Consider the following 23441-nt stretch of genomic DNA (forward strand, 5'->3'; position numbering starts at 1 on the left):
TAAAATCGTCCCCAACAAGTTGTGCAACGCAAAGCAAGGAAGGAAAAGAGGAAAAGCCATCTCGTTGGGAGTATCACAACCAACCACCATGTTTTAAACTAACAATTTTGTTTGATTTGAAACAGGTAAGGGAAATGGCATTGAGGCAGACACGCATGCCACAAGGGATATTATCAAACCGGGGCAGAAAATTTTCCTTTCATTTAGAAAATTTTCTGGAAGTCGGGTACCCTCAGCTGATAACATTTTACCCCCAACAGGTAAGTAAATCAAGGGAGGTAGTCTTCGAAGGAAGAAGCTATGCAAAAACAAAAAAAAGAAAAAAAAAGAATAATAATAAAAAATGGGGAAGGTAGAAAAGGAAAAGTTCATCCCAATCCCCAGCAAGTATTCGAGATAAGACATTTTCAAGTCTTAAAGATATTTTGGGTTCATCCGCCCTCAAATAGGATATGTCGGGTTCATCCGCACTCAAATAGGATAGATTGGGTTCATCCGCCCTCAAATAGGATATGTCGGGTTCATCCGCCCTCAAATAGGATCTGTCGGGTTCATCCGCCCTCAAATAGGATATGTTGGGTTCATCCGCCCTCAAATAGGATCTGTCGGCTTCATCCGCCCTCAAATAGGATATGTTGGGTTCATCCGCCCTCAAATAGGATCTGTTGGGTTCATCCGCCCTCAAATAGGATCTGTTGGGTTCATTCGCCCTCAAATAGGATATGTTGGGTTCATCCGCCCTCAAATAGGATATGTTGGTTTCAGTCCTTTTATTTCAAGTTTTGAAGACAGGCGCCCACCTGAATAACGAGAGGAATACATTTTCTGTCTTTTCATTTCTGTTCAAGGTCACCCACCAGTATAATGCGGGCATATCATTTTTCATGTCTTTACCAGGCGCCCACCTGAATAACGAGAGGAATACTTTTATGTCTTAGTTTAACCAGGCGCCCACCTGAATAACGAGAGGAATACTTTTATGTCTTAGTTTAAACAGGCGCCCACCTAAATAACGAGAGGAATACTTTTGTCTGTGCATTTCATATTCTAGGCACCCACCTGTATAACAAGGGAATACATTTTGTGTCTTTACCATTAGGCGCCCACCTGTATAATAAGGGAATACATTCCACGTCTTTACCCATAGGAGATGCATTTCCTCCTAAGTTCATTTTAGTTTCACCCATAGGAGATGCATTTCCTCCGAAGATTGTTTTGGTTTCACCCCATAAGAGATGCATTTCCTCCTAAGGTTGTTTTAGTTTTACCCATAGGAGATGCATTTCCTCCTGAGTTTAGTTTTTACCCATAGGAGGCGCATTTCCTCCTAAGTTTGTTTGAGTCTTACCCATAGGAGATGCATTTCCTCCTAAGTTAATTTTACCCATAGGAGACGCATTTCCTCCTAAGTTTATGTTTTACCCTAGTCCGATGAACTTTCTCCTAGGATCAAAATCTTAGTCTGACGAATTTTTCTCCTAAGATAGAGACCTAGTCTGACGAACCTTCTCCTAGGATCAAAATCTTAGTCTGATGAATCTTTCTCCTAAGATACCAAAAACAAAAAATGACCTAGTCCGATGAACTTTCTCCTAGGATCAAAATCTTAGTCTGACGAATTTTTCTCCTAAGATAGAGACCTAGTCTGACGAACCTTCTCCTAGGATCCAAATCTTAGTCTGATGAATCTTTCTCCTAAGATACCAAAAACAAAAAATGACCTAGTCCGATGAACTTTCTCCTAGGATCTAAATCTTAGTCTGACGAATTTTTCTCCTAAGATAGAGACCTAGTCTGACGAACCTTCTCCTAGGATCCAAATCTTAGTCTGATGAATCTTTCTCCTAAGATACCAAAAACAAAAAATGACCTAGTCCGATGAACTTTCTCCTAGGATCAAAATCTTAGTCTGACGAATTTTTCTCCTAAGATAGAGACCTAGTCTGACGAACCTTCTCCTAGGATCCAAATCTTAGTCTGATGAATCTTTCTCCTAAGATACCAAAAACAAAAAATGACCTAGTCCGATGAACTTTCTCCTAGGATCAAAATCTTAGTCTGACGAATTTTTCTCCTAAGATACCAAAAAGAAAAGACCTAGTCTGATGAACCTTCTCCTAGGATCAAAATCTTAGTCTGATGAATTTTTCTCCTAAGATAGAGACCTAGTCTGACGAACCTTCTCCTAGGATCAAAATCTTAGTCTGATGAATCTTTCTCCTAAGATACCAAAAACAAACAAGACCTAGTCTGATGAACCTTCTCCTAGGATCAAAATCTTAGTCTGACGAATTTTTCTCCTAAGATAGAGACCTAGTCTGATGAACTTTCTCCTAGGATCAAAATCTTAGTCTGATAAATCTTTCTCCTAAGATACCAAAAAAAAAAGACCTAGTCTGACGAACCTTCTCCTAGGATCAAAATCTTAGTCTGACGAATTTTTCTCCTAAGATAGAGACCTAGTCTGACGAACCTTCTCCTAGGATCAAAATCTTAGTCTGATGAATCTTTCTCCTAAGATAACCAAAAAACAAAAAATGACCTAGTCTGATGAACTTTCTCCTAGGATCAAAATCTTAGTCTGATGAATCTTTCTCCTAAGATACCAAAAACAAAAAATGACCTAGTCTGATGAACTTTCTCCTAGGATCAAAATCTTAGTCTGACGAATCTTTCTCCTAAGATAGAGACCTAGTCTGACGAACCTTCTCCTAGGATCAAAATCTTAGTCCGATGAATCTTTCTCCTAACCAAAAAGAAAAATGACCTAGTCTGACGAACCTTCTCCTAGGATCAAAATCTTAGTCTGATGAATCTTTCTCCTAAGATAACCAAAAAACAAAAAATGACCTAGTCTGATGAACTTTCTCCTAGGATCAAAATCTTAGTCTGATGAATCTTTCTCCTAAGATACCAAAAAGAAAAGACCTAGTCTGATGAACCTTCTCCTAGGATCAAAATCTTAGTCTGACGAATTTTTCTCCTAAGATAGAGACCTAGTCTGACGAACCTTCTCCTAGGATCAAAATATTAGTCTGATGAATCTTTCTCCTAAGATACCAAAAAGAAAAGACCTAGTCTGACGAACCTTCTCCTAGGATCAAAATCTTAGTCTGACGAATTTTTCTCCTAAGATAGAGACCTAGTCTGACGAACCTTCTCCTATGATCAAAATCTTAGTCCGATGAATCTTTCTCCTAAGATGCTAAAAAAACATTTTGAAAAAAAAGAGTCATTTTCCTAAATCCAGGCGCCCACCTGTATAACGAGAGGAATACATTCAGTCTTTACTTTTCAGGTGTTGAAATTGGGAGCCCGCCCAAAGAACAGAGGCATACATTCCAGTCTTTAAATTTCTTGCCAGGCGCCCACCTGTATAACGAGAGGAATACATTTCAGTCTTTTTCATTACAAGTGTTGAAATTGGGAGCCCGCCCATAGAACAGAGGAATACATTTCAGTCCTTACATTTCAAGCATTGAAGTTAGGCGCCCACCTGTATAACAAGGGAATACATCCCAATCTAGTATTTAGTTCACTCTCAGCACTGCATCAGTAGTATCAGTGGGCTACGATTTTGCTAACGACTCACAAACCTTCCCAGTGCAAACTGGGTTAGGAAATTTTGTTTGTTTTGTTTGTTTTGATTGTCAGGGACCCGCCTGTAGAACGGATGTTGTTGCGTGTCAAAGATAGAAGAAGTCAGGAGTCCGCCTGTAGAACGGAGAAACATTTTTCAAGATCAAGCAGTGACCCACTAGAAAGCAGAAGGTTACAACAAAAATCCCCAGCACTCAATCCAAGATAGAAGCAACAAGAAGCTCGCCCCAAGAATGCAAGTCAACAGTCTGGGAGGATCAACAGAAGCTGGTCACCAAAAAAAAAACAAGAAGAAAAAAGAGAAAAAAAAAGAAAAAAAATGAATGAATCCGAAGCACGGAAGTGGAGAACGGATGAGATCTGCTCAAGAACTAGCGCCTACAACTAGCAAGTATCAAGATTCAAATCCAAAGTCTGTACGAAGCACCATTCAAGACTCAAGACCAAGTTTCAGAAGACTTAAGAGATAGGAATCCTTGTAACTAGTAGCTGGTAGGCTTAGTTAGTCTTTTTCAGTTTTCATTTTTGTTGTAATGACAGGACCGCGGACCGGAACCTCAACGGAACGGCACCTCGATCGGCTCTTCACCTCGGTACACTTCACTATCTCTCCCATTCTCGAACTACACGTGGCCTGATTCCTGTATAACCAAGGATATGTAGGCAGCTCAGATACCAGGGCTCGGTCACATTCCCTCCCTTTCCTTAAGTGTAGTCCGTCCAAGTAATGGTCGGGTCAAAAACACGTCTAGTCGTTCTTTGTCGGAAAACTCTTCGTGTTTCCAGTCAAAGAGGGCAGCTGTAAGCACGTGATTTTTGACCCTCCCCGAGAATTTTCACATTTTTAGCGTGAATATGTGAAATTGGGTCTAATATAGCCATTTTAACTATTTTTACTTTATTTTTTTTCTCGCAAAAGAAAAATTACAAAAAAAAGTATATATATAAATTTTAGTTTATGTATCCCTCATAAACTTGAAAAAAATCAAAAATTGCACTTTATTTTGGTACTTTATATAAATTCGAAAATTACAAAAAAATGTAGTTCTATTAATGTTGGCAGTCATTATAATTTTGAAAAATACAAAAATATTACTTCATATTTTTGTCTTTATTAAAAACGAAAATTACAAAAATAGTTTTATTAATATTCTATAGTCATTTTAACTTTGAAAAATACAAAAATATATTGCTTCATATTTTATCTTAATATTTAAAAAAAAAACGAAAATTACAAAAATAGTTTTATTAATATTTTGTAGCTATTTTAAATCTTGAAAATATTTTAAAAAAAGATATAGTTTTGTTTAAATACTAGTCTTATTTTTGGTAGTTATTTTACTTACATAGGACTAGTTAAGCAACGTGTTCCTATTTCTCGGGTCCGGGCAAAAGAATAATATTCGGGTTCAAACTACCCTGTTTTAGGCCTAATTTCGGACCTAGCCCATAATAAACCGTGTCCAGGACACATGGGGAACCCCACCACGCGTGGGGGACATAAACCTTGAACCCCACCACGCGTGGGGCTCATTTTTCTTGGCAAAGCATTACAAAACACGGACAAAGGGGGACCAACGAAAGGGGGGATTTTGAAATTTTGGAAAAGGGGGTACTGTATATCAAAAAGAAAAATGGACGAAAGAGAGGACCTGGAGACTTTGGAACATACTACTGTTCCTCTTTCTTCTTAAAAGAAGAAAGGGAGAAAACGTTCGAAAAAGAAAAAAAAAGAACGACTGTTCCTCCATCTTCTTTAAAAAACCAAAGAAAACCCTACTTCCCCCCAGCAGAACCCGTCACCTCCACGCCCAAAACCTCCATCAACGCCGGAAAACCACTGGACCAACACCCCTACTGCCCAAAACCTCCGTCAACGACGCCCAGCTCCATCACCCCCGTTGCGACCACACCAGTCACGACCAAACAACCAACGAACACCACCAACCAAACACCAGCACCAAACAGACCACCAAACAGGCCCGTCGCAACCTGCTCCCCCTCGTCGCAACCAGCTCCCCGTCGCCTTCTTCCTCACACAAAAAAAAAAAAAACTTAGCAAAACCCTAGTAGCCCTCCCCGTCAACCACCAGAAAAAAACCAGCAGTGGCATCGCTGTCGTTACGTTCTTCTACTCCCTCACGTCGCAACACCATCACCCTATTGTCCAAACCACCATAATCCAGCCATTGAACACTGCCCGTCGACCCCCACAATCGTCGACTAAACAGTCCGTCAGCTTCACGCCACTAGCTGAGCCGGAGTTCATAGAGGTGAGCTGCTCGACCTTGTGTTGAGGTCGAGTTCCAGTCCAAGGTCCAAAGGTTGAGTCGAGGTCCGGTGCGTCGAGTTTGTTCCGAGGTTTCGTCGTTGTTCTTGGTTCAGAAAGGTCCGGTTTGAGTTCCGTCGGAATCGTGTTTGTCGCTCTGAGTTTGTCGAGGTGCAAAGGTTAGTAAACCTCGATGTATTAGATAAATAAACTTTACGTTGAATGTTTGAGACGCAATATAAAAATTGGTATGGAAATTTTCTGCCTATGTTTCATTGTCTGCATTTTGGTTCATTTTGTGTTATGTTATTATTGATTACTTGACGTCATTTGATTTAGTTGTATTAGTAGTCCCAAGATTAGTATTGTTATTATTTACGTTCAATGTGTTATGTTATTGTTGTCTTAGTTTATTTGGACAAAATTAGTATTAGTACCTGTTGTTGCTACGCCCGAAACACTCATTCGCTTAACTTCTTTTATGATTTGACAAGTTATGAGATTGTAGTTGTAAAGAAGCCGTAAGGTTTAGCATTGTTAAAGGCGTAAAAATGGCATCCCTTTAAAAATATATAAAAAAAATAATAATAATAAAAATAAATAAAAAAAAATAATAATAAAAAATAAAATAAAAAAACGGGACAAGCTTCGCCAAAAATAAAAAATGTACAAATTGCGGGGCCCTCACAAAATATATGTATTAAATACTTAGATTCCGGGACGGGCCGTTTAGCAAATTTCACGGCCCTACCCAAAAAAATAATAATGCGCTAGTTGCTTTAGGCGCGCCTTTAATAATGTTATCTCCCTAAACTCGGGTGCACATTTATGTGACCCAAATCCAAATCTCAACGGAGTCGAAATATGTCTTTAGTTACGGGCGCATTGATTGTGGCGTGGCCCGAGATGCATTTCCATGACGTTGTAAATTCCTTTTAATAATAAATGAGACGAGCCTCGACAAACAAAAATGTAGAAGCTGCGGGGCCCTCTAAATGCATATATATTAAAAATACTTAGAATTCGGGACATGCCGTTTAGCAAATTTTACGGCCTTCCCCAAAACAACCATACGTTAGTTGCTTTAGGCGCGTCTTAAATAATCTATTTTTCTTAATTCGGGTGCACATTTATGTGACCCAAATCCAAATCTCAACCGAGTCGAGATATATCAATAACCACGGGTGCATTGATGTAACGTGGTTCGAGCTATATTTTCACGACGTTGCAATTCTCGTAAAAATAATAATAATAGCGGTCAAGAGTTTAAAACTTGCACATAGGTTTAACATGTATAAAATCAGATAATCAAGCCAAATATAACAGTTGAGCGACCGTGCTAGAACCACGGAACTCGGGAATGCCTAACACCTTCTCCCGGGTTAACAGAATTCCTTATCTAGATTTCTGGTACGCAGACTGTAATATAGAGTCATTATTTTCCTCGATTCGTGATTAAAATTGGTGATTTGGGACACCCTAAATCTCCCAAGTGGCGACTCTGAAATAATTAAACGAATCCCGTTTCGATTGTCCTTTAATTGGAAAAAACTCCCCTGCGCCCCCCGGGTGCGGAAAAAGGAGGTGTGACAGTAATTTCTTTTTTTTAAATAAAATTTAGACTAAATGTGTGCTCGTAGATCCAGGTAGCTCAGCCAACATAATTAGGTCAAGGGTGGTGGAGTAGCTCGGACTGCTTGACCTTATCATAGCCGCCTCTCGAGTCCTCAATAGATTCCACATAGCGAGTGAGACAACAAAAGGCAAAATCATCCTACCGGTCAATGTAGCCGGTACAATCCAAGATACAAAGTTTCATGTCATCGAAGGTGACATGAGATACAATACCTTACTTGGAAGGCTGTGGATACACAGTATGAGGGCAGTACCCTCGACCCTCCATCAAACGATGAAATTTCCAATCAATGATGGAATAAAAGTGGTATACAGGGAACAACACGCAACAAGAGAGATGTTTGCGGTGCACGATATGGCACCGACATCAACACCCTCCACATCAAAGAGGCCAAAAAGCAAGTAAAAATCAGCTAGCAACCACAACTTTCATTCTCGACTACATCCAAACAAGTGAGTAGAGGACAGTGCTGCATCCCTAAAACAAGCAATTGGAATTTATCAAAGCTCGAACGCCATCATTAAGGTACAACCCTCTCCTTTTTTATTTGTGTTTTGTATTAACTTATTGCAGGTGTTTGATTGAGAGGAATTGAAATGCCTTCCAGCTCGAAGACTCTAGGTTTTAAAGCATGCGTGCTTTTTTTCCCTTAGACCAGATTTTATCCCGAACGGGTTTTACCAGCGAGGTTTTAACCAGGAAATATACATATTCAACCTTAAGGAGACCTCATCAAGTATTCAAGGCTTCTCTTTGATCAACCTCAAATACTGAGGGGCATCACCCTAGGAGGTCACCTCTTTAAAAAACTGAAACTATGCCTAGGAGGACCTCGATAGAAGAATGATGTATTGGGCCATACGGTCGAATGAATTGTGTCCATATAGAATAATTGGGCCTCCAAAAGGCAAAAACAACATGTACAAGTACATAAAATAATTGAGGAAGCCTTTTTTGCTTACCAAAACACTCGAAGAAATTCAATACTTTCATGTTAACCGTCTCAAGTGCCAAAAACCCTTGAACACTCGGGGACTATCATCGACAGTCAGCTTGTCGAAGCCATCAAAAAGTCGAATTTGTAAAACCTCAATAAGGCAATTTTGAGCTCATAAGACTTCAGTGGCGCCGCATCATTATGTAAGACCTCAACAAGGCATGGTCAAACCTATAAGACCTCAATGAGGCATACTCAAATTTATAAGACCTAAATGAGGAAATACGGAGTTATAAGACCTCAACGAGGTGTACTCAAATTTATAAGACGTTATAAAGGCATAACCCCAATTGAAGGCCAAGGCTATATATTTGAACTTGCAAGACCCCCAAAAAAGGCATACCCTCGATATGGACGCCAAGGTCACTACACATGGGGATTAAAGGCTACGGCCAAACAAAAAGACTACGGTCGAACTTAAAGGCTACGGCCAAATTAATGCGATTCAGAGACGTTCGTCTGCCGTTATAAAACTAAAAGCCTCCAAATACTTCGAAAGTACTTCGAAAAGAACCAGTTAATCAGGCTACCCTCAGCATAAGCAGGAGCTTCGATAATATCAGCTTCGAACAATAAAAAGGCTTCGAAAACAATCAGCCTTCAATGAAAAGGTTTCAAAAACTCAACCTTTGAGCGAGCCTCCCAAGGTACTCAAGTATCGTCACATATCGACTCATAATCGAGGTTCTCGTTTGAGCCATTGAAGAGTCAGACGAACATAAAACATGCCAAGGCATAATCAAAACTTCAAAAATCTTTAGCCAAAATGAGGAAAAACTATAGCCAAATTAGATGTCGCATCGACCCAATCTAAAAAGAGCATAAAGGACAACACGTAAGAGCCTAAGGGCCAGCCTAAAAGAGCCTAAGGGCCAATGCATAAGAGCCTAAGAGCCAGTCTAAAAAAGCCTAAGGGTCGATATGTTGAAAACCAAAGGGTCAATAAACCCGAGTCAAAATTTGACTCGAGGCTCGAACACCGAACGGTCAACTATTATCAATCACTCATCGAGCATAAAAACCCGAGGGGTTTATGTCACACCTCTTTTTTTACCGACACCCCAGAAGGGAGTAAATAAGGGAGTTTTTTTCAATTTAAGTGACAATCGAAACGGGATAATTTATTTTTAAAATTCAGAGTCACCACTTGGGATAATTTATGGTGTCCCAAGTCACCGGTTGAAATCCCGAATCGAGGAAAAGATTGACTCTGTATTACAGTCCACGAACACAGAAATTCGGGTAAGGAATTCTGTTAACCCGGGAGAAGGTGTTAGGCATTCCCGAGTTCCGTGGTTCTACCACGGTCGTTCAACTGTTATAATTGGTCTATTATCTGATTTTGATACATGTTTTATCCTATGGTTCAATTTTAACTTTAAACCACTTTTAATTATTTTAAGAAAGATTTCAACGTCATCTAAAATGAGTCTTTGGACCACACCACATGAAATGCACCTGCAATCCGAGACACATTTTATTCAACGTTGTTATGATTTGGATTTGGGTCACATGAAATGTACACCCGAGTCTAGGAAGGTAATTTTATTAAAATAATGCGCCTAAAGCAACTCCGCACTTTCAAGTTTGTGAGGGCCATGGAAATTCAACTAAATGACACACCTCGATTTCTAAAGGATTAAAATTAATTAAATAAGGGCCATGAGTTTAGGGATTTTATTTGACATGGCACGACTCAACTTGCATACATATAGATTTATTAACTTCTCATCTTTATTTTTTAAAATGAAACTTTTGTTATGACATTAACTAATGGCAGTAAGCTTACATACTTCTGTGCAATTAAAACTTTCAAGTTTCACAAGTCAAAACTACTTTCAGTAAAAAAAAATCACAAAATTAACAGATGGAGTGAAATCACTTGTAACAAAATAATTCAATAAGCAAACCCAGTATCGGTAACAATTAACAGCACTTGACACTTTAGAGTTTATGACAAGTTCTGTCAATTTGGCAAAATTCTTTCAATTGTTCTGTCAATTTTCGCTAAGTGACAATTGCTAATTCTTGGCATTTGTGTATGAAAAATCGAACCTCAAGCGAGTCCAGCCAAACATATTCTCTAATGTCATATTTTTAACATACGGATAATACTTATAAGACCCATCTCGCTTAGTCTTGGCACCTCAAACTAATCTGCATTTTTTAGCACACAAAGGAAACACCCATATATTCATGCATCGCCGGTTTCTGGTTAAGCTCGTCGACAATCAGGTGAGACGGAAAATGAGAGAGAGAGAGAGCCTTTGAGGGAAGGCAGTTGTTACTTCTTCTTCCCGTGTTTGTCAAAGAGCAAGGATATCGAGAGATCGACTCTTGTTTCTTGGTGCAGAGAAGAACGACGATGGAGGTTCCTCCATTTTTGGGGAGAAGCTGCTGGTTCTCGGCGAGGTCTGGTGGAGGAAAAAGGTTGGTTCCGGCGTGAGCTATGGAGATGGAGCTAAATTCTGGGGTTTTATGGTGCCCTCCATGAAGAAGATCCAAAAGTTACGCTGGAGGGGTGCTTGTTGTCTGGTTGAGGAAGACGACGTGTGGGGGGCGTGTTCTGCGTGTGTTTATGGCAGAAGATGAAGGATTAAGAAGATGAAGCTCACGGCAACGGCTGCTTCTCCATTGTCTTAGGTCTTTTAGGTCTGGGGCCTTTTGGTTGGAGAAGAAGCTTCAGAAAGCGACCGATTCCAATTTTTTAGGTCCCTCCCCCTATTTAGCCATTATGTACTATTACATAGGGGTAGGGATTAAGTTAGGGGTGTGGGCCTAGAAATTATGGGCTTAGTAATTATGGGCTAGGTTTAAAATTAGGCCTAAAATGAGTTGCTCGAGCTCAAATTTTATTCTTTCTCCGTGAACGAGACTAAAATACGGCCTCATTTATTAATTAGTCCTACTTAAGTAAAATAGATGTTAAAATAAGACTAACTGTTAAAATAAACTATTTTTTTGGTATTTTTCAAGATTAAAAATGATTACAAAAATATTAATGAAACTATTTTTTTTGTAATTTTCATTTTCTTGTAATGAAATAAAGTAAAAGAGTCAAATTAATTAAAATAGCTATATTAGGCCTAAATTAAATATTTACATGCGAAAATATAAAAAATCTTGGGGAGGGTCAAAAATCACATGTCTACAGTTTATATCATAAGTCCGACACACCGAACTGGTTATCGACAAGCATTGAAATTCGTTCCAAAAAGGCAATGGGAAAACAAGAAATGACAAGAAGCAAAAATCCATATATATATATATATATGATAAGGTTTCACAAAGACATATTTACAAGGCTCACGCCTGGAGCCCTTACATAGAAAAGGAACAAATGAAAACCTAATCTACCACCAGGGTTGCTTAACTGGACAGAGCTACCTCGGAAGTTGTGCCTTCAACGGCCTGGCCCTTGACCCTTGGAACATCGATGGCATCTTCCCCTTCGGGGACTTCACCATCGTCTTCATCATCCTCCGAGCCGCTAGTCGAATCACTAGCTGAACCATCGTCGGAAGAAATCAGAGTTGCCAATTCTTCTTATAGGGCCTTCACTCTCTTCATCTCAGTAGACAAATCGATGCCCCCTGCATATACATTCTCGAGATACTGTCTCTTAGATCTTAATCAGCCATTTTCCAAGGCTTCAGACAGTTTAAGCTCAGCCTCTTCGGATATCTTCCTGGCTCGAGCATTTGCAGCATCAACATCTTTTCTGTTTGAGGACATGAGCTCAGCAGCCTCGGACTTAGCTGCAGATAGCTCAGCAACTATTTCATAATGGATATCTTTGTACTTGAGGCTTTCTCCCCTCGCCCCTTGAAGTTGGCACTCAACCGAGGTCAGCTTCTCTCGAAGAGTTTCTTTATCGGAAGACACCTCATCCTTGCGCTGCTTCAGCCTAAGGATTTCGGTATCTCTGACTCTAAGCTCCTATCGCATTAAATCGTCTTTTGGCTTGAGCTGAAAAAGTCAAATTAAGGTATCAAACATTCAATTGACTAAAGCACAAAAATAAACGTCGTATTTCCTTCTCATCGAGATCGGCCCGCTCTTGAGATATCCTCTCCAATTGATCTCGAAGGTCACCTAGCTCCCCCTCTTTTTGGGCATGAAGGGCCTTAAGTTCGCCCAATTTAGAGATGAGCTTCCTAAATTCGTCCTCACAACGAGCCAACTCTACTTGTGACTTGGAAAAGGCTTGGTTGGAGAGTTTTTAAGACCTGAAAACATAGAAGTAGAGAGTCGGAAAAGCAAAATCGAAACTCAAAATACAACGGTCAAATCAACATTACCTGTTGTCGAAGCTTCTCGGCCTCTTCAAAGATCAATGAGGCGTCGATATCAGTGCCTTCCTCAACCCCAGCCAAATATCCTTCAAACATACTATTCTCCCTGGGGGATGCCTCCACAACGGGAGTTTTCATAACTTGGGCATCCCATATTTGTCCAGGAGAGAATGTTGGGCCCAACAGAGGCTCATCTACGTTGATCACCTCGACGGGGTCGACGGAGGACCTCTCCCTCCAACGAGGGGCTTTGTTAATAGTTTCTTCGGGTTTATCAACTAAGTGCCCCTCGCAACCGCTGTGTTTTGGTCAATGGTCGGTTCGGGGACTTCGTCTAAGCCCCCTTTAACAATTCCCTCAGATCGGGTCCACCTCGATGGCCTCAGTTCTAGGAACCTCCGGCTCAGTCACCTTTAGCTTAGTAGATTTCGAGGTAGCATCACTTCTTCTCCCCCCAAGTACAAGCGAGCAGTCATCACTCTCTTCGCCCTCGGCACAAAGACCTTCGGCCGCCTCCCGAGTTGAGGCCAATGAATCAGTCTCAGGCCTTTGAACTTTAGCCTTTTTTGGCTTCGGGGACCTGGACGATGATTTCTTCTTTCTATTCTTTTCCTTAGCAGGCTTCGGGGTATCTACTTCCTCGACGAGGGTTCCCTCATCAAAACGGCCTCCATAGGCACAAAGGATGAGAGAACTAGTGAGAAATATCATCTCTAAAGAGCTTGAATATGAACAGAGATAAAAAGTCACCATGATATTTGGCCTCCCAACGGGTCTTAGCTAGATCGCGCCACATGCGCTTAGCATATGGATAGATCGAATCAAGTCACCAGACCCAGCCTGAAAGATTGTTGATAGCACCGGGGTACCACTCAACAGCTGTATCATCGAAGAAAGTTAATTCAAAGTCAAGAAAAGGTATCTGATCAGTGGAACATGTTTACTTACGATTCATATTTCATTTCTTGGGGAATGGCATTCTCTCAGCAGGGATCAGGTCTGAGGTCCTGACTCGGACAATGCGGCTCACCCACCCTTGGTGCTTGTCTTAATCGATTCTAGCAAAGAAGGCCTTCGAGGATCGACATTTCAGCTTAATTAGGCCACCTCGATAGGGTCGGTGGCTATAGAGTCTAATTAGATAGTCGAAGGTAAAAGATGTCACGCCCCAAAACCGAGGAGCACGATCGGCGCTCAACCCATTAAACTCGACTGAGCAAGCCTATTAGATTTCATTCTACCCAAAGTCATCCTTGAATAAAGAGGAGATATACTCCATTATTCAAACTCTGAAAATATTTCATTAACAACTTTCACTTTGGTTCCATTAGCAGTTTCAACCATAGTATCCAAAATATAATAATTTTTATAGATATGAAGGAAGACATATTTGCCAAATACCAATATTTCCAATTTAATTCCCGATACCAAACACTACCCACTACCTATCTACGGAGCCTCTAAATACAACCGATGAGTAATATGGAAATGCCAGCAACAAGGCTCTGACTATATCTCAAAATACAAAGTACATGATAAATAATGGTACAGGATCCCGAAATGAAGTGAGGCTCACCAAGTCAGCTGAAAGGATGATGCGGCACTAGCTGCGACCAACACTGTCTACTATAGAAACACCTACATCCATTTAAAGACATAGCGCCCTAGGCAAAAGGGACATTAGTGCCATCGAATAGCACTAGTATGTATAACTAAACACCATCTAGTTAGAAAGAACTTTCATACAAGAATAAAGAGAAAATCATAAAGACAACAAAGTTTCAAATAAGCACCATGTCAACAATATAAAGAGGTTCACATGATTTTCACATAGTTTCTGAAATTTTAGGTTGGAGCATCCCACACTGTTGCATCATTATTCACTTTGCCACCGCTTCTTTGAGCGGAGTCCGATCACGGCCCGATCGGCTAAGCCATCTCCCAGAGACGTTACCATTATTTCATTCACACTTTCTAGTTTCGAACATCAATACATTACCACCATATGTATATATCATGACGTCCGATCACGGCCCAATCGGCTAAGCTGTCTTACCAAGACGTTACCTTAATCACAATTTCATTCTCACTTTCCGATTTCAATATCAGCACAATACCACCATGTGTGTAGCATGGCATCCAATCACGGCCCGATCGGCTAGGCCGTCTTACCAAGACATTACTCCTTTTCCATCATTCATCTCATTTCACATATATCAGATCATAGGCACTTGGGGCCACAATTATCACATCATACTTGGTACTAGGCCACATTTCATAGTTCAAACTCTTTTCCTCCAAATCTCACATCAATATCAATTACAACATCAAGCCATTCAACCGAAGATGTCAAGTACACATGAGAGGAATCATGAATCATGGGCATATACAATATTTCGGACAATCACACACCTCAAGTTTATTAGCAATGGAACTTTAAACACAACAGATTCTTCCAAAAGGGAGGGGACACACCAAACCACAACAGAAACACACATCAAACGCATAAATAAGCAATTACACTAATTATTCTTGAATTATTCTTTTCCAATCATGATAATATATAATTTCAACATCGAAGTATGTAACAACTTGGATCATATTGAATGTACTTATAAGGCAAAACATTATCTCGAATAGCCGTTTATGAGCATAAATTGTGTATAAAGCCTTTAGGGCACTTTATCATTGAAGTCATTTATGGAAATCAGAGTCAAGGCTCATTTCATAATCTGTTTCATATTTTCTCATGGCATAGGCACTACCAGGCACAATTATAACTCAAGTTCTTGGCACGTTGGCCACATGTTATTTCCCCAATTCATTTGATTTATTTCAAACATCTTTATACACTACCAACAACTGGACACAATTAATTAAATACATTTAGTACACATAAGAACAATTAGGAGGATCAACCATAATGAGTTTTCTCACACAATTTGGCATAACGATCTAAGTTTAAACTTGATTTGAAGTCGAAGCATTTCAACACATGGTTCACATTCTTCTAACATCCTTAAATTACCAAGGATAGCATATCGAACATATTGAGACACACCTTACACGTATATATTTTGCAACACTAATTCACATGAAGTAACAATCAATACAGCAATCAAAGTTCGATCTTAACAACATTTTCATGGACACCAAAAGAGCTCAATTTCTAAGAAGAGGGGGTTTTAGCCATACATACCTCAAATTTACCCCTTAATGATACTACAATGATCCAATACACTTAAGAAACTTCAATCTACAATATAACATTCAATGGGGCCAATATTAGTAACAAATTCCATAACTTAAGTCATTTAGGCATATTATCAAACACCTTGTAGGTATAGATCTTTACACCTCATAACTGTAGTATTAGTTCATCCAACTATCACTATTAACCAACAAATTATTCCACCATCATTCCTAACCAATTTATAACTTCCAACAACACATGTATGACCAACCATTCATACCCAACCATCAACCTCCTTAATTAACCTATTTCGCAATCTCTGCAACACCAACACAACCTAGGTTAGACACTTATGGTTTCCAATCACCATCCCATGAGTTCTAACGTATATATCATACATAAATAATCACCATAGAGTAGTTAGATATGATAGACATACCTCTTGTAGTAAAAATCTTGAGAATCCCCACTTGTAGTGTTCTTGACCAATTTAGGGATTTGAATGAGAATCTATGGATTTTCAAGATCAATCCTTGTTAGTATAAGTGTTTAGGAGTAGTAATCAACTCAAAATACTCCAAAAATCTTACCTTGGATCATAGGAGGGAAGTATGGGACGGATTCCCCTTGATAGAGCAAGCCCTTGCTAAAGAAATGACTTAGAGACTCTCCATACCCGGTTTTGGGGTATTTAAAGATCTGCTACTAGCGTGCCCGTGCTAATGGTCACGCTTAGAGGCAGAATACTTTCCCGATATGCGCGGCCGCGCTTCCGCCGCGCACCTGGGCACACATATGACACATGCCCAGTAAAATTATTGTAACTTTCTGTATACGCCTCCAAATGATGAACGGTTTGATGTGTCGGAAACTAGACTCAAAGAGCTTTAATTTGATTGGTTGTGAATCACACAAAACCTTATATAACTGGAGATATTATTGTCCAAAGTGAAGTCTTGTGCGTACTCATTCACAACTTTAGTCCATTATGAAATTTTCCAACTTGGCTTAGATTTAGGCCTCTCCTTAGACCCCAAATCACTTATAATATGACTTATACGTTTATTAACATATCCAACTGATATCCATAATGTCATGAATCCTCACTTGCACACAAAATAAAATAATTAGCCTACCTTGGCTCCACGAAATCTTAAATTATTTAGCAAAATTATCTGGGGCTTTACAAAAGACATCCCTTCAACCATGTTTGAGAGATACCTAATCATATAAACGATGTGCCAAAATGATGGATAGATTTGTCCAAGTGTCACCTGATATTAGCTGCAGAAATCGAGGACCACTGGATCTATCGATGGTAAAGAGGATAATTCTGGGCCTAAGGTGAAAAGATATATGTATACACTAAGGAGACGGGCCTTGTGCTTGGTTATGTCTTCTCCTCATGAAGGAATCTCAACTTTCACCACCTTCCCCCAATGGCAGCCGGCATTCACCTTTTCGATTTTCAGTTATTAAACTGATGTATCGAGACATGGGTACGCATCGTCCCGGAACAGAGGAGGGCTTTTCGACCTGGAAATCTAAAGATTTATCACAAGGCCCGGGAGTACACTCCTCGATACTAGGAGCAACTACCGGTTTACCTTTGGTAGTTCGAGAAGACGATGAAGCTTTTTCCTTTTGAGGAACAGTTTTAGAGGTTTTTGCCATTTCTAAAGCGGAAGATCTGAGAAAATGGAAAATGTCGTTAGGAAAGAAAAGGGAGAGTTCAAAGAAATTGAAAGGGGCCAAATGAAATCTTGGAAGCACTAAGAGATTGATATCGACAAAATGGTGGGGTTTTTCTATTTATAAAGGTCGTTTGAACATGCTGAGGAAGCCAAAAGGCCGACCGTTGGCCGCCTGTAATTAATGATTTTGAGAATCGTACCAAAGAAACCCTTAAGTAACTTCAACCGCTTACGTCATAATATTGGCGTTAGAACCAAAGTATCGAGAATCGGCTTGGCGGAAATTATTAAGCACAATCTACGACTTGGGCTCTAGTAGTAATTCGCTCGGCTATTAAAGCCTAAAGGCTACCCGAGTTCGAGACAGTTCTCGCCCGGGGACTATTTATAAAGCCTCAGGGCTACTTTTTCTCTCAAGTTCAAGCGAACGCTCACTCGATCATTTAGCCCACGGGCTACCCAAGTTCGAGCAGGTTCTCACTCGGGGACTACTCATAATGCCTCAGGGCTATCTTTACTTCGAGTTCAAGCAAAGGCTCGCTTGACTTTTATGCCAAAAGGCTACCCGAGTTCGAGCCAGTCCTCGCTCGAGGACTATTTATAAAGCCTCAGGGCTACTTTTGTTTCGAATTCAAGCGAATGTTCACTCGATTATTTAGCCCATGGGCTACCCAAGTTCGAGTAGGTTCTCACTCGGGGACTTTACTTCGAGTTCGAGCAAAAGCTCACCTGACTATTAAGCCCAAAAGGCTACCCGAGTTTGAGCCAGTCCTCTCTCGGGACTATTTATAAAGCCTCAGGGCTACTTTTTCTCTCGAGTTCGAGTGAACGCTCACTCCATTATTTAACCCACGGTCTACCCAAATTCAAACAGGTTCTCACTGGGGAACTATTTGTAAAGCCTCAGGGCTACTTTCATCTCTCGAGTTTGAGCGAACGCTCACTTGATCATTTAGCCAATGGGCTACCCAAGTTCGAGCAGGTTCTAACTCGGGGACTATTTATAAAGTCTTAGGGTTATCTTCATCTCAAGTTCGAGCAAACACTCACTCGATTATTTAGCCCACAGGCTACCCAAGTTCGAGCAGGTTTTCACCCATGGACTATTTATAAGGCCTCATGGCTATCTTTATCTTAAGTTTGAACAAATGTTTGCTCAATTACGGGCTGCCCGAGTTTGAGAAAACTCTCGCTGAGGGATTATTTGTAAAAGCCTAAGATCTATCTTTATTTTTAGATGATCGAGCAAGCGCCCACCTGGTTGTAAAATCTAAAAGCTGCTTTAGTTCAAGAAACTTACCACTCGAGGACTATCAGCAAGGCCTAAAAAGGCTAGGCTTTATTCCAAAAAATCGAGACCTTCCTTTCACTCAATTCGGACCCAGAAGTCCTGGCGACCTAAGTTCGCATCATTCTTAGTCTAAGGATAGTATAGAGCTCCAAGGAATGTCATATTAACCAATTAAAAACCCAAGGGTTTATTATGATCGGGTCTAATATTCGGACCGATCGATAAAGTCATACACTTGGATTTCTCACAAACGAAGGCAAAATGGAGTTCAGCACAAGTTGAAGACAAAATAAAGAAACTCTTACATTGATAAAAGACGATTACAAAGACCCACGAGGGGTTCTTACACAGAAATAAAAAAGCAAAAAACAACAGCTAAAAAGCCTAATCTACTTTTGAAGGTATATCCTCGGGAGTGACATCTTCGAGAACCATTTTTTCTCGGGGACCCCATTTCGATATTCAGAGCATTTTCTTCGAGAACCTCCTCTGAAGCAGCAATATATGAGGAAAAGGCTATAGCCTATCAAAAAGCAAAAGCTTTTAACAAGCAAGGAAAATTGTGGCCTGGTGAAAAACCTGGCGAGTATGGGTTTCGTCAGTACTACTATTGTGAAGCCACTTCTTGAGACATTGCACCGGTGTGGGATGCGAAAGTTAGTTGATAATTCCGCCTCACTCCATGAAAAGCAAAAGGAGTGAAGCACCACACCAGGTGGGAGTTAAGAGAGATTAGCAGCAGTTTACGATCCACATATCTTCTGATAAGGGAAGAATTTGAGGCTCTTCTCTCATTATTTCGGGCCAACAACAACAACAACTCGGTGTAACCCCACTCAGTGAGGAAAGGCTTTGAAAATGAGTCATGGCATAACTGACAAAGTTGTTGGCGTATGACCTTATGGTCACAAGTTTGAACCATAAAAATAATAGTTTGGAGGAGGATGTAGAAAAGGGAAAGGGATAAAAGGTTGTTGAAGAAAAGACGGAGTGAAGTCTTGGTTCAAGCAATCCCCCATTTATAGAGGGACAGAAATGTAACCGACGACGCAATCTATGCCTTTGGAAAAACATATCAACGGTGCAATCAATGCCTTTGAGGAAATGGATCAGCGGCACAATAAACGCTTTTGGGAAAATGAACATGCGGTATATTCAGTGATTTTAGGGAGATGAACTAATGGGATATTTCAGTCACTTCGAACACTTACATCACGAGCATGATGTCATCACAAGAGGTTCGAGAAAGTTGAGGTCAAAATCATTTCTTATCTTTTCATTCTAAAAAATAAGGGGACTATCTGTATACGGTCAAAATTGGGGAGTTCGACTTTGGGGCTACTATGCCGCTCCACGCCTAACCTCGAAGAAGCCCAAAGCAGAGCGTTAGGTGCAACCCCGAGGTGTATCCCTCGAGGGAACATATCGGAGGCTCACTATGGTCGACCTCGGAACAGTACAACTGATGATCGTCATGGAAAGGTAGAAAAATTCCCAAATACACGTGGTTAGAGCTTACCAGGTCTACAAGAATCGTACAAATCCGTACTGAGCCATTATACAGCTGTATTAGTAGCATTTCTTCATCATTTATTTGGCATGTACTATGTTGGGATTGACCCCTCCTATATAAAGGGGACCCTTGTCATCTTGTAAAGGATTTGGATTATTACACAACATATTGAATACAATACAATATTCTCTACTCTTTGCTTAAACAGTTGTTCTACTCACTTATTGTTATTTCTTTCATTGTTCATTTATTGTTCTTCATTTATTGCTCATTATTAATCGCAAAAGGCCATTTTTGAGGCCTTCATCATCATTTATTCTTCATCAATTGTTCATTTCTATTAACCCCGTCTAGACCTTGAGGCCCTGCTTTAACCAGTTCGAGGTCCATCCTTGTGACCCCATTGGTTTGCATTTCTTATTTTCTTTACTTACGCTTAGCATCTATTGCCTTACAACTAGTATTAAAATAAATTACAGACTTTTAGAACTGCAAAATCTAATATAATTGTAGTTATCATTTTCAAGGTAAATAGAATGCCTCAGGCAAAAGAAAGATAAGGATCATCTAGCAAAGCAAATCTTTGCAAAAGGAATACCATTCAATGTCTCCTTCTTCATGTGGAAACTTTTCAAAAAAAAAACTACCAATGGATTACACTATATTGAGGTTTGGCTTTCAATCAACTTCCATATGTTCATGCTGCAGAGTACCTAAACCTGAAACTGTGGACCATGTGTTCGCTACCAGTGAGTTGGCTACAAAGTTGTGGACACATATGGCTAGACCATTGGGAATATTGCATAATGGGATTTTAGTGCAGGAAATTTTAAATTTTTGGTGGAATACTCAACCTAGAAACCAAGTTCATAAACTCGTCCTTCATATAACACCCTATTACATTCTATTGGAGCTTTGGAAAGCAAGATTTAACAGAAAATCCAGCCTAAAGAACACTACTATGTATAGAATTGCTAATCAAGTTCTTTTTAGTGTGCAAGTTACCATAGCTAAAAGGTTAGGCAAGATGGAAGCCAACTGAAGATGGGAAACTATCTGTCTAGTTGTGGAAAGATATAAGACTAGGATCACTGGCAGCTTGGTGTACTGAGATAAACCTCAGGGAGATACATGGAAACTTAATACATATGGTAACTTCATACGACGATTGATACTGGAAGGAATATGGGGGAACGTTAGGAAGGGAAATGGAAACATGATTATGGTATTCGCCAAAATTATTCAACTCACACCTAACAATCTTTGTTAACTGCAGGCTGCTAGTTATGGAATTAACTGATGTTATGATCAACAACACACACATCTTGTATTAGATATGGACTCCCTGGTGGTGGTCAACATGCTAAAAGGACATGTCATATCTCCATGAAGATTGAGAAGGCAGTTAAGGAAGGTCAAAAGAAAATTCAAGAGAGGCAAATTGAAATCAAGCATCACTATAAAGAAGCCAATGCAATCGCTGATGCATTAGCCAAGGAGGCAACTATAATGGATGGTGAAAAATTATACCTCAGGGAAGACGAATTACCAGGGAATGCTAGATGTCTTATGAGGATGGACAAGCTACACTTGACTTTTGTGGAGGTTTTGCTTACATGTGCCCCTCCTGTATTACGATAATGTTATAACAAATAGGGTAGGGGTCCAAGTCAAAACCCCACCAACACAAGAGCTATAAACGTGGTTGGTTGGATTCAATGAAAAAAATGGAAGGTAAGACTTGATAGGAAAAAAATAAAAGCTCAGGTCCTTCCAAATAACACGAATATACATTTAATTTTACATTTGTCATACTTTGACCTTATGGTGGGTAACTGCCACTTATCAAGTAAGAAGACACTTTTAACATTTCTAGGGAGATGTTGGAAACTCTAAAATGTAAGTCTGATTAGAAGTAGAAGCAAGTTTAGCCAGGCAATCAGCCACCTAATTACCTTCCCTGAAACAGTGATACACTCCGACTTTTGCCTCATTTATGATGCTGATGATGTTGCCTGCAATCTGTTTGATCATCATATTGTTGGTCAGCATATTTGCAATAATCAGGGAGTCGAATTCAAGAACAAAATTAGTATACCCATGTTGACTTCACCATTTAACTCCAAACTCATCAGCAAGAGCTTCTGTCATGTTGTTGTTACTCTGTATGGGCACTGAAGAGGCAATGATTAAGTTGCCATTCTTGTCCCTCATAGTGCCCCATGGAGATTGAGAAAGGCAATAGAGGAAGCTCAAAAGAAAATTCAAGAGAGGCAAATTGAAATCAAGTATTGCTATAGGAAAGCCAACGTAATCGCTGATGTAATAGCAAAGGAAGCAGCTACAATGGATGGTGAAAAATTATACCTTAGGGAAGACGAATTACCAGAGAATGCTAGAGGTCCTATGAGGATGGACAAACTACACTTGGCCTCCTTTAGGTATAAACAACGCAAACATTCTAGTGGCATTATGAACCTCCTTGGTATATCAATTAGGGAAGGATCCCTCATAAATAAGAACCATTTTGTCCCTCATTCAGTTACTTTTATTTTACCAGTTGTGTGTTAGAATTACAAGCAAGTTTAGCCAGGCAATCAGCCACCTAATTGTGGGAACTATTCAAATAAAAAAAAAATAATAAAAAAAAAAGCAAAACAAAAGTTGGCAACTAGTTACAAGGCAACAAGTTGAAATGGACGATAACAAGATGGCAATTTGCAAATCTGCAAATTGCAACGAATGAATTTGATTGGCTAAGTTGAACGGATCCTTTGCTTATAGATAGTCATTCGGTTTCATTTTAAGTACACCAAAAATGAGAGAAGCCAGAGAAAACGAGAGAAGCCAGAGAGAAAATCCATAGATTGTAGTCTGTGAGATAAATATTGAGTGTGAGTAATATTGTAATTGAGGTGTTTAAAATAAAGAGTATTATTTCTTTTGAAGTTGT

General features: G+C 39.8%; 1 long non-coding RNA gene across 1 annotated transcript; it reads left to right on the plus strand.

The window, feature by feature from the left end:
- The first annotated feature begins 5189 nt into the window (after positions 1-5189).
- LOC142179032 (uncharacterized) lies at positions 5190-23025 on the plus strand. The gene is made up of 2 exons (XR_012707184.1): positions 5190-6048; positions 21765-23025. It is a non-coding gene; the product is annotated as an uncharacterized LOC142179032 (long non-coding RNA).
- Positions 23026-23441: the final 416 nt, after the last annotated feature.

The sequence above is a fragment of the Nicotiana tabacum genome, unplaced genomic scaffold (genome assembly GCF_000715075.1).
Source record: "Nicotiana tabacum cultivar K326 unplaced genomic scaffold, ASM71507v2 Un00182, whole genome shotgun sequence".
Taxonomy (NCBI): Eukaryota; Viridiplantae; Streptophyta; class Magnoliopsida; order Solanales; family Solanaceae; genus Nicotiana; species Nicotiana tabacum.